This window comes from Odocoileus virginianus, chromosome 22 (genome assembly GCF_023699985.2).
Source record: "Odocoileus virginianus isolate 20LAN1187 ecotype Illinois chromosome 22, Ovbor_1.2, whole genome shotgun sequence".
Classification (NCBI taxonomy): Eukaryota; Metazoa; Chordata; class Mammalia; order Artiodactyla; family Cervidae; genus Odocoileus; species Odocoileus virginianus.
The window spans coordinates 2840591-2852916 of NC_069695.1; the positions used below are offsets into that span (position 1 = coordinate 2840591).

The 12326-nt window shown below is 45.7% G+C and overlaps 1 long non-coding RNA gene across 2 annotated transcripts; it reads left to right on the forward strand.

The window, feature by feature from the left end:
* The first annotated feature begins 11 nt into the window (after window positions 1-11).
* On the forward strand, window positions 12-11462 carry LOC110150265 (uncharacterized). 2 transcript variants are annotated; one of them, XR_011482649.1, is made up of 3 exons: window positions 12-657; window positions 9922-10817; window positions 10915-11199. It is a non-coding gene; the product is annotated as an uncharacterized lncRNA (long non-coding RNA). The 2 variants fall into 2 exon arrangements; XR_011482648.1 differs by having other exon boundaries at window positions 19-657; window positions 9922-10008; window positions 10688-11462.
* The last annotated feature ends 864 nt before the right edge of the window (window positions 11463-12326 follow it).

Below are 12326 nucleotides of genomic sequence, written 5' to 3' on the forward strand. Positions count from 1 at the left end.
CCTTTGGTCAAGCTTGCTAAGCCGGGCTGGACGGCCCTCACCCCTGCCGAACACATTCCCCTCAGACACGCAGGCTTCAACCTGTTTAACTCCTTCTTCTCAGGAAGACTGCAGTCTATTACCTTGTCACCTCCTCAGAATTCTAGCTCTAGAAAAGTCAGCTGATCCTAGGAGCCTATTAAGCATACCCTTGGCTCATCCTACTTCCAACTCTTGACTAACATTTGGAAGCCAGTCTGACTCTCTTGAACCAATCGGTTCTGACATAGTTACAGTCTACTTATTCTCGCCAACAATTATTAAGCACCTCCTTATATACGCTCAGCTCTGGTATCACAACAGTGAGCAAGACAAATGGAGTTTAGATTCTGTAATTTTTTTTAAAAAGATAGATAAAAAGAGACATGCAAAAGTAATAACATCCACAGGGCTGCCTCCCCTCCCCCGCCCCAATGCAGGGGGTCCGCAGCTGGTACTTGTTAGTGTCTCGGATCATTTCTTGGCCTCCTCAGGCCCCTTTGTTGTTTTGCCTTCCTACCCTGTGAGAGCAAGCTGTTTGTCACTCTCTCTAGTGATAAATGCCATCTGAAGTGAGGTCTGCTCATTCTGGTCAAAGCTCATGAACCTCTGAGGAGAGGAGGCAGCCTTCACTAGCCGGTATGTTGCCATTTTGCTTACACCTCCGTTTGGTTATCCTGTTACATCTCAGGTAAAAGTGGGAGGGCAAGCAAAGTGCGCTCTGGCTGTTTTTCTTTTCTGAGAACTGACTGCAAGAAATGAGCCCGGAGGTGGCCTCTCTTTTCGGGTCCCTTCCCTCCAACCACTTGAGGTCAAGCTGAGCGCTCGCTCCTAGGAGAGACCAGTGGCCCGTGGAGGCGGGCGTCCCGTGTGGGCTAGGGCCCCGTGGAGAAGGGCACGTTCACATGGCAGAAGCCCCAGCTTCATCCTGAAATGGGAAATGAACTGGAGCAGGCCCTGTGGGGTCGCCCAGGCTCCGGCTTTGCTCACCGGCTCTGGCCTCACCGTGAGGCCTCACCGACCCTCCTGTGGTAACTTGCATTGTACTTTCAAAAGCTGCTTCTCCTGGTTTCAGGAACCGTATTTCTTTTTTTCAAAATTGCTGTTGACTTTTCACCTTTTCAGTGAGACGGAATCTCAGTCTCCCGCATAGATACTCTTTCAAACAGCAGGAGAGGTGCCCCCGGCTCCCAGGCTTCGCCGCAGGGACATCCCGGTCACTTTCACCGCTTCTCTCGGTCTCTGGAAGTTGACGCAAAAAAACTGTCAGCAAAAAGCTGACAGTTTCCCTTTCATTTGGAAAACCAAAATGAAGACAAACATTCAACTTTCAGATGACTTCCTTTAAATTCCCAGCCATGGTACTTGCAAGGATTTTGAATTTCAGAGAAAGGGTACACGTTGCCCTATTTATAATCCTAAAACAAACTTCTTCCTACAAATCACAGAATCTCTGCCTCGGCTGCTTTAAAATGACTTTTTTTCTTTTTTAAATTAAAGGGGATACATTCTTTTAAGATTAGATTTGAATCCTGCAAGGTTGAAGTTCAGTGTGGCATGTCTGAAATCCCTAATATTTGTACTCAGATATGGGCTGCAAAACAGAAAAACAAAATCAGGTAACTTTCCACCCATGCAGCTGGAAGCAGGCCCCGCCCCCTGTGGGTGAGAGACTGGTTTTCTCTTCCTGCCTGAGCCTTCAGGCTATTTGAAATGGAAAAAAAAAGTAATCAGTTCCAATGAAGAATGCTAAACTCTTGCCATGAAGAAGGCTGAAGTTTGGGAACTGGAAATCCTGGGTCTCATTTGAGATTCTTTACCATTCAAATTTTTGCCCTTGAAAAACACACTTTATATTTCTGAGCCTTGAGTTTCTTCCCTGTAGCAGAGCTGAGGATACTAGCTTGTCATTGGCTCTGAAAGCTTAGGCGACCTAGGAGGTGAATTCATCTTGATGAATGAAGAGAAGCAAAACAAAGATGGATACAGAGAAATTACCAAGGTCTTGAACTGTATTGACGCACTGTTTTGTTTATTGGGCTAGTAAAGAAAAAGAGGCCCAGGGAGTTGAATTTACCATGTGAGGGAAAGAGAATCAAAGCTACTTTCAAGCCAATGTCCTAATCCAGGACCCAGGTGAAAACACAGAATGTTGACAGTGAGTCCTGGTTTCATCATCGTAGTCCCACACCGGCCACCTTCTCCCACTAAAGGTCCTGCTCTTACGGTGGAAGTGGGCTCAGAACACCATTCGGCATGGTGGGGGCAGGGACCTGACTCCTGGGGGGGCAAAGAGGATGGTCATCATTTGAGTGAGCAGTAGGTACTCCCAGAGTGCAGTTACAAGCTAGTTGCAGAACTTATTATGCTACTTCTGAGCTAAACATTTCAGCACATGTCCCTGGGGAATAGGAGTTTTCTGTTTAACCTGAGTAGCATGATCAGAGCTACATTAACAGTAATTGTCGTTTAGTTGCTCAGTCGTGTCTGACACTTTGCGGCCCTGTGGACTATAGCCTGCCAGGTTTCTCAGTCCATGGGATTTCCCATAGCATCTAATGTTTAGCTCATTTTCAAATTTTCCCAATTATCTCCAAAATCTCCTTTAGAGTTCCTTTCTTTTTAAAAGCTATGATCCAGGCAAGATTTGATGCCTTGCATTCATCCGGTTCTTCTTTCCTCACTTTTTTAAAATCACAAAATTAATCTAGATGCTGTCTAGCACTCTGTCAAAATGTTCTGTTTTCATCCTAGTTTTTCTGAAGGTTGGCCACTCCCCGGGGCTTCTAATGAGACAAGGTGTAGAATGCAGGCCCTTTAACCTTCTGCCTGGCTTCCCCTCTGTCCTCATGGCCTGCCTGCTCTGAAGATAAGCAGATACTCTCAGAGTAAATCTTCCTTCAACATCGAACAAGAATCTTCAATGAGTCCTCACCCATTCATTCACTCAAGAAATATTGGTAGAAAGCCACAATGTCCATGGCGTTATTCTAGATACTTGGTATGCAGAAGCAAAACCTACTCAACCAACCAAGAAAATCCGACTGAAATGCCCTCTCCCATGGAGTTTACATCCAAAAGGAGGTGAGCCATAAACAAAATGAAGACAGAAGCGGATAGTGAGTTTGAGGAAGGACCCAAGTTGAAAGAGCGATGGTCAGGGCCCCACCATTTGAACAGAGAACAGACAGAAATAAAGAGTGAGCCATGAGGAAGAGAATTTCCAGGCAGAGGGACCTACATGCTCAACTGTGTCTCAAAATGGGAAGGAGACCCCGTGCAGCCAGTGTGTGTGAGGGGGGTGGGGGGGGGTTAGAAGAGGACGTCGTGTGGCCTGATGCTCATCTGGTATTTAGAGCTCCAGTGTGGGCTTGGCTAGCCACAATCCACAGTAGGCGGACAATAAATGCTTCGTTTTAACTACGTTTATTACAGTAACGATGAGACAAATTGGAATTGGAAGAATTATTCAGAAATTAGTTCCACCTCAAGGTCATTTCCTAAGTAAATGAATCTAGCAATTTTTCAGGTATGAACACATAAGATTTTCAAGATGGTAAAGTGTGGGGGAAAACTGTATCTTTCAAAAACAGTGAAATATAGTCATTTGAGTACCTTTTCCTCTCTGCCTCTTCGTTTGCTCATGTTCTTACATAGCCTAGTTATCGACCCTGAGGTTAAACTGCCTGGGTTTAGACTCCAGCCATCCCACTTTCCAGCTGTGTGGTCTTCAGAGAGGTACTGAACCTCTCTGCGCTTCACTGTACTCATTGATGAATTTGTCTGAATAATAGTACCTGTTTCATAAGGTCATTGTGAGGATTTAGTGAATTAATATACATAAAGTGCTTAGAACAGTGCCTGGCACAGGGTAAATAAGTAAGCCCTGTTAAGTGTTGTTATTATTAAATCCTTAGAGCCTCTTTGAGCTATTTCTGGATTTTAAAATTGAAACAAGAATCAACAGAAAAATAGCTAACACAGGTCAAGGCAGGGACCTGAAGCTCAATTTTTTTGGAGGCAACTCTGCTATTCTCTTCAGCTTCCCTACCTAGGGAGGCTGAGTTTCAATACCCGTGACTTTGTTTTTCCAAGCGTAACTCAAAATTCTGGGCACTGGGGACAAACTCTTGTGCGTCACACTGTTTGTGCCCCAGTCCATGACCTCTGTCCAGGTGCTCCATTGTGTCTTACAACCCACTAGCCTGTCACCTTGAGCGTTTCTACTCTGGTGAACACAAGAATGTGGAAGGACAGAGCGAGCCCCTGCTGGGGCTCCGCGGGGTTCCCTGAGAATGGATCTCGGCAGCCACAAAGCTCTGGGCCTCCTTTCTTTTTTTTTTTTTTTTTTTCATTTATTTTTATTAGTTGGAGGCTAATTACTTCACAATGGGCCCCCTTTCTTGAAGGGAGTAATGCTTGTGACTCCTTCCTGCAAGGAGCCCAACGCCCAGGCCAAGCGCTGAGTCGCAGACACAGATGCTCAGGCTAGAGGGGCCAGTCCAGCTCTTCCTCCTGCCCTTAGTGACTTTCAAGAAACTCTGACGGCACGATCTTCTCCCATCACCAGAGACGTCATATGGAAGAAGCAAAGTCATCTCATGAAATGCCACATGAAGACAAGATTTAGTTGATGCATTCATTCATTTGTTCGTGGTCTATCCTAGGTAGCTCTCTACCAGGACTTGGGTGGGCATCACAGAATCATCTCCCCTCCATCCCACCTCCCCATGAATACCATGAAGCTCCTAAGTATAATCCCAAAGTCATCTAGATGTCTAAGGATGAAAGGAGCAGAATGAATGACTATTGTGATATGATTGTGATATGTGTAATAATAAATACATGTTTGGTCTTCATCTCCAAGTCTGGCACAGAGCTTCTACAACTCTTGAAATTTCCTAAGTGGTAGGAGCTCTAAGGATGCCTTTTGTTACATGAAGGGAAGTGACTTTTGGAAGCTAGGTAACCAAAAGAGGAGGGCTGGTTGCCAGAGGCCCCAACCACAGGACTAGAGAGAGGAACTTTGAGTGTCACCCCTGGACCTCTGGTGAGAAGGGTAAGAAGTCAAATCAATAGTCAATAGCCAATGATTTAACCAGTCATGCTATGTAATGAAGCTTGCATTAAAATTCCAAAGGATGGGGTTCCAAGAGTATCTGGGCTGTGCACATGTTACAGGTTTGGGTAGAGTGGCTGGGTGGAAGAAGACATGGATGCTCTATGCCCTTTTCCCACACCTTGCCCTGTAGATAGCTTCCTCCTGTCAGACTGTTCCTGAGCTATATCTTTTTTTTTTTTTTTAATAAGAAACAGGTATCTAGTAAGTAAAATGTTTCTGAGTTCCATGAACCGATCTAGTAAATTAATGCCACCCAAGGAGTGGCTTCTGTGAACCTCTGATTGCTCAGAAGCACAGATGACAATTTGGACTTGCAACTGGGGTGTAAAGTGAGGCGGAGGGTGCGTCTTGTGGGACTGAGCCCTTAATCTGTGGGATCTGATGCTGTCTCCAGGTCGATAGGGTTAGAACTGGTTAGCACACCCAGCTGGTGACCGAGAATTGCTTGGTGGTGTGCAAAACACACGTTGTGATTGGCGGCCCAGTCTTAACCACACACTCCGGAAAATTTCAAATGCACCCCAGTTTGGTGATCTCTGCTGTAATTTCCTTGAAGGCCAAGGCCTGTATGGACTAGTTTACAACACACATCCTGGTGTGGAATCCTTGAAATAGAAACTTGGCAGGAAATTCAGAGCTACTTACAGAATCGTTGTAACAATGCTCCTTCTCTTTCCATTTCATTTTAGATCCTGTCTTGGGCTGAGAAGTTAGGGTGCAGGTTCTGGGTGTGGTTCCCTCTTTTGTGCCCTCCTTGAGCGTGTCTCCTAGACCCCACTCTGCTGGAGAGTTCTCCATTTTGTGTAGGTCATCACTTCCCCTTCTCTCCTTGCTCCCTGCCCCATGGTCTTTCCCTGTTGCATAGGAGGTATTCACAGACATTGACCTCCAACCCGGGTCTCCCCTGAGTTCTCTCCACCAGCACCTCTCAACAAAACTTTCTCCACTCTTATTTCCTTTTCTACCCCCACTTCCTGGCGCACTTAGGTCTCAGTAGAATCAACCCAAGAATTACTCTGAATTAAAAGGACGTTCAGGGACTTCCCTGGTGGTCCAGTGGTTAAGCCTCCACGCTTCCAACGCAAGGGGCACGGGTTTGATCCCTGGTCAGGGAACCAAGATCCCACATGCCTCATGGCGTGGCCAAAAAAAAAAAAAAAAAAACCCAAAACTTAAAAAATAAACAAAAACTAAAATAAATAAATAAAACAATGTTCAATGGAAAGAAGTTTTAAAAAGTCAAGTTAGTTCATTTACTTTCTGTCCTGGCTGCAGCTACTTTCATTTCCCTCTTCTTTTCGAGTCGGGCAAAGAATGGAATTGGTACTTAGTTTATTTTCTATTCTGGAGCCACTGACTTCAGAATCCGCTGAGTCAGATGCCAGACCAGTTCTTTGGTCAGTGGCCTTGTGGTCAGAGCTGCAGCCCCGAGGCATGTCAGGCCGTCCCCTTGTGCCTCTCCTGCCGTAGTCCCAGCCTGCTCTCCCTTAGCACCTCCTGCGGTCCAAGTGTCAGCCTGGGGGTGACTGTGGTTAGCACCCACATCCAGTGCAGGAGTGCTTCTGCAGCGCCCCCATCCTGGCCTGGCAGTGGACTCGAGCACAGAGAGTGACCATTGCCCACTGCTTGTGTCACGTGAAGAGCGAGGCCTCAAGGAGCTCATGATGGCACTGAAGAGACACGGCTTTAGAATGACTACCTCTGTTGCGATCACGTGCATGTCCGCACGGTGGACTGTAGACATAGGACTCTGTCAGAGCAGGAGTGTCAGACCTGGTCCCAGCCAGCCTCCTGTGGGAGGGGGACTTCAGAAAGCTGGACCTGGGCTTGGGCCAGAATACAGAGGTCCTATGAATACAGAGGTCCTGTGAATACAGAGGTCCCAGCCTACCTCAGCGGCCAAGCTGAGAAGGCCGTCTTTAATTCAGCCAGCCACAGGGAAACAGCAGGCCCAAGGTGGTATTTAGGAAACAGTATCTGCTAATTTGGGGCACAGAGGGATTGGGGGAGGCACACAAGGCTGAGAGCCAGGCTGTGAGGCACAGGGGATTGTGGGGGGCACAGAGGATCATGGGAGGCACAGAGGATCATGGGAGGCACAGGGGGATCGGGGGAGGCACAGAAGGCTGAGATCCAGGCTGGAGGTACAGGGCATTGTGGGGGGCACAGAGGATCATGGGAGGCATAAAGGATCATGGGGGGCACAGAGGATTGTGGGAGGCACCAAGGATCATGGGAGGCACAGAAGCATTGGAGGAGGCACACAAGGCTGAGATCCAGGCTACGGGGCACAGAGGATTGTGGGGGGGCATCAAGGATTATGGGAGGCTCACATAGCTGAGTTCTGGGCTGGAGGCACAAGGGATCCTGGGAGTTGCCCAGGACCGAGCGCCCACTGTGGGTGCAGGAGATGGTGAGAGAGTGTGGGCTGGCTCTGCTAGTTGCTTGGTGTGCAGGTGGGAAGCGGAGAGAGGAAGCAGTTCCAAGGAGCAGGGGTAAAACAGCAGTAGTGGGACTAGTCAGGAGGGGACAGCTCCGGTCAGGGGTCTTCATTCAGAGAGATGTACTGCGGGTAGTGCTTAAGAGCAGGGGATTTGTAGCCAGAGAACCTGAAGCTTGAATCCTGTTCCTGCACTTGTTGGGTGAACTTGAACCTAAATTTGCTATTCTCTAAAATTCAGAAAATAACACCTACCTTCCCAGACTACGGTGAGGATTAAATGCGCGTGTGTCTGAGTCGTGTCTGACTCTTTTGCGACCTCACGGACTGTAACCTGCCAGACTCCTCCGTCCACGGAATTTTCTAGACAAGGATACTGGACTGGGTTGCCATTTCCTTCTCCAGAGGATCTTCCTGACTCAGGGATTGAATCCGCATCTCCTGCATTGGCAGGAGGATTCTTTACCACTGAGCCCCCTGGGAAGCCCGAGGATTAAGTGAGATGATGTCTATAAAATACTTAGGACAGTGGCTGGCACGTAGTAAGCACTCAATAAGCATTATTATTTCTGTTGTTAGGCAGATATGATAGAGAAAATATTGAGAGAAAAGACATTCACCTGGCTGTTGGTAGGGGCATGAGATGGTTTACCCTGGAGGACCACAGGTCCAGCCCTTCATGGCTCCTGCTTTCTTTGTATCTGGGACCATAGACTCCAGTGGCTATGAACCCCCTTCCTTGCTTTGCTGGGGAAGAAGGACCCTTGGGTCAGAGGTTTGGGGCCAGCTCAGAGGGCGAATCTGGCCATTGGTCTGAGCCCCAAGGATTCCCTCTGCCTGAGGCTCCCAAGTGACCAGGGCAAGTTCCAGATAACAGATAAAATGCAAATTAAGGGGTGGCATTATCCCTGTCTGTCCCCTCTTGCCCACGACCATTCCTTCTCCTCTTGCTCAGATAGCTGCTTTGGCCCTGGGGAGGGAAGCAGGAGAGCTCCAAGCACCATGTGGCGCCTCCCCCACCTCTCCGTGCCTTTGGCTTTAGCTGCCGAGAGCCCAGCCTGGGTTGGACCAGAACCAACAGGATGGATAAGGCAGCCAGAGTCCCCAGATGGCGGCTGGACTCCCTACCCTAGCTCTGCCTCCGCCCTCCCTGTCCCTGGTTCACAGGCCCAGAAATAAGTTGTCTTAGGTTGCTTTCCTTGGCTTGTCATCAGCAATCCTTCTGTACATTTCTCAGAAACAAAATACATCCCTTCATCTACTTGTGAGTCTCTTTCTCTCGGGTTCTGTAAGGGACATGCTGTTCTGCAAGACAATATAGAACTGTGATTATTTCTCCAAGACAAAAAAGAAAATTTGTTTCACTAAAATCTAATTTAGTTCCCTCTACTTTGTTTTCAAGCTTCTGCAGAAAATAACTTTGTTTCAATGCTGAATCATAGTGTAATCTTGGAAGACATTTTCAATGGCAAACTCAAAATATGTTGTACCAACAGTGCAGATAACGCAGTGAGCTGACACCATGCCCAGCAATCACTGAGTTCTCATCGATGACAGTTACATCATCTGCTGGCTGCCCAACAGCACTGATAACGGCAGTAAATCCTACAGGCATCCTAATTTCAGAGATGCTGAAACATGAGGGGGAAGGTACACTTTAATAGACAAGACAGTTGTTTTGCAAAAATATGAAAATTTAGCAGCTTGTATTTTTCATTTAATATTCTACCCTCAACACACTTCCATGTCAATATCTGTATCAGCACTCTTAATAATTTTGGATACCATTTTCTTTCCTTGTGTTCCATTGACTGAACTTATTCACCAAAACTGTATTTTGAAGTAAGGTGGGTGTTTCCTTTTTTATTCAGAATTGTTGATAATGATGCAAAGACCACATTTAAAGATAAATAATTGCACACATCCTCTGTAATTTCTAAGACTTTGATACTTAATGCCTGATTAACTTTTTAGTTTGATACCAAGAAAAATGAGCAAAAATATTTCTTGTCTATGAGATTTACAGTGTTACAAGGTGACCTTTATGTATTTCTACGTTAGTTTCTATGTTAGGAAGTCATTGCTGCAACTCAGCTAATACCTCCTCGAGACCAAGAATATCACAAATCTTGTTGTATCTATCAGGAAGCTGTCTCTCCTCTATTAGACTTATCAGATTTAGCAACTAAAAACACAGAATAGCCAGTTAAATTTTAACTTCAAATATATATATCTTTAGGATAAGTATGCCCCATGCAATATTTGGGGCTTTCTTATACTAAAAATTATTCATTGTTTATCTGAAATGTGAACTTAACTAGGGATGCTATATTTTATGCAGCAGCCCTATCTGAATGTATCCCAGGAGCCTCAGGATCCTGTGTTATTTAATCCACTGACCTGGCTCAGTTCTTTTTGGAGGTCGAAGGTAAGCATCCTTAGAGAAATGGGGAAGGACCAGTAGACTCAGAGTACCAAGAAAGAGATTTTCGTCCAGCTCAGCCCTTCCCACTGTGTTAGCTTTGTCTCCCAGGGCTTCCATTTTCCTATATAAAAATATTAAGAACAGTGTTATCACTCTCCCTGGGTTGCTGTGTGAAACAGCAGTGGGCTGATTTCCATGAAAAGGTTTACAACTCCAAAACATTACCAGCTAAAACTCATGGGGTAAAGTGCTATGAAGCCAGAGCTTTAGAAATACTGACTTTCCCCCAGGTCTGTGCTTCTGTGGTCTTGTCTACCAGTATCTGTGCAGCTCACCCTCATCAACCCTTCCCCTCCACACACACAAAGCTGCCCTGCAGGCCATCCGAAAAGTCCCAGCTACTCTCAGAGGTGGTTTAGCTGAAGACGCACAGAAGCCCAAGGCCGTGGGGGAAGTCCTCTTCCCCAAAAGCTTAGGAAAAGCATTCAAATAGATTCTTGTGTTTCAAGGGCAGGACTTTAATTAGACCAGATTTTATGGGATGGCTTATTCAATAAGGACTGTTTAAGGACATTTGAAAATAATCAATACCCCAGACAACAGTTTGAAACCAGGAAAAAAAAATCAATTAAATTAACCTCAAGCGTATTGGTATTTTGGCTGTACTTGTGAATTGGGGAAGTTCTCAGCTAGGACTGTCAAAAGGAAGGTCAACGTTCCGCGTCTTGTTGAACTGACGTCTCAACAGGCACCAGATGAATCTCGAGGACGGACGGCAGCGACTGTCTAGCTCTCCCCTTGTGGCTCAGACGGTAAAGAATCTGCCTGCATTTCTTCCAAGTTGTCCATTTTATTGGCATAGAGCTGCTGGTAGTAGTCTCATGATCCTTTGTATTTCACTGTTAACAGTGTGGAGATTTCTTAAAAAACTGGAAATAGAACTGCCATATGACCCAGCAATCCCACTCCTGGGCGTACACACCGAGGAAACCAGATCTGAAAGAGACACGTGCACCCCAATGTTCATCGCAGCACTGTTTATAATAGCCAGGACATGGAAGCAACCTAGATGCCCATCAGCAGACGAATGGATGAGGAAGCTGTGGTACATATACACCATGGAATATTACTCAGCCATTAAAAAGAATTCATTTGAGTCAGTTCGTTCTAATGAGATGGATGAAACTGGAGCCCATTATACAGAGTGAAGTAAGCCAGAAAGATAAAGACCAAGACAGTATACTAACACATATATATGGAATTTAGAAAGATGGTAATGATAACCCTATATGCAAAACAGAAAAAGAGACACAGATGTATAGAACAGACTTTTGGACTCTGTGGGAGAAGGCGAGGGTGGGATGTTTCAAGAGAACAGCATCGAAACATGTATATTATCTAGGGTGAAACAGATCACCAGCCCAGGTTGGATGCATGAGACAAGTGCTCAGACCTGGTGCACTGGGAAGACCCAGAGGGATCGGGTGGAGAGGGAGGTGGGAGGGGGGATCGGGATGGGGAACACATGTATATCCATGGCTGATTCGTGTCAATGTATGACAAAAGCCACTACAATACTGTGGAGTAATTGGCCTCCAACTAATAAAAAGAAAAAAACAAAAAAGAATCTGCCTGCAATGCGAGAGACCCAGGTTTGATCCCTCGGTCAGGAAGATCCCTTGGAGAAGGAGATGGCAATCCACTCCAGTGTTCTTGCCTAGAAAATTCCATGGACAGAGGAGCCTGGTGGGCTACAGTCCATGGGGTCGCAAAGAGTTGGACACAACTGAGGCACTACACTTAAAACTGATAAAAATATGTATAATTTTGGGCCAGGGAAGGCATTCTTAAGCAGCCCAGAGAGCCTCAAATCCAGACTTTCTAACATTAGATAATTAATAAAGTCAAAAGAAAAAAAGATTCAGGGAAAAATATTAGCAATCCAGACCACAGTCACATTTCTTCAGTTTAGAAAACATTCATATAAATAAAAACTGAATAATTCAAGATGAAAATGAAGAAAGGGAAGAATATGAATATGGAATTTACAGAAAAGTAAACACAGGAAAACATGGTTAACTTCATCATTATAGAAATGTTGATGAGAGATCAATTCTCAGTGAGTTCATAGGTCAAAATTAAAAAGCTGGTCAATATCCGGTATTGGTCAGACTGTGGGCAAGATGCCCTTCTCAAATGCTGTTGCCGGAGGTGTTACTGGTCTACTTTTTAAAGGATAATTTGACAGTGAATTAAAATTGGAAATACATCCCTCCTGATGCAGTTAACCGGGAATTTATAAATGCAGTCACAAAAGGACA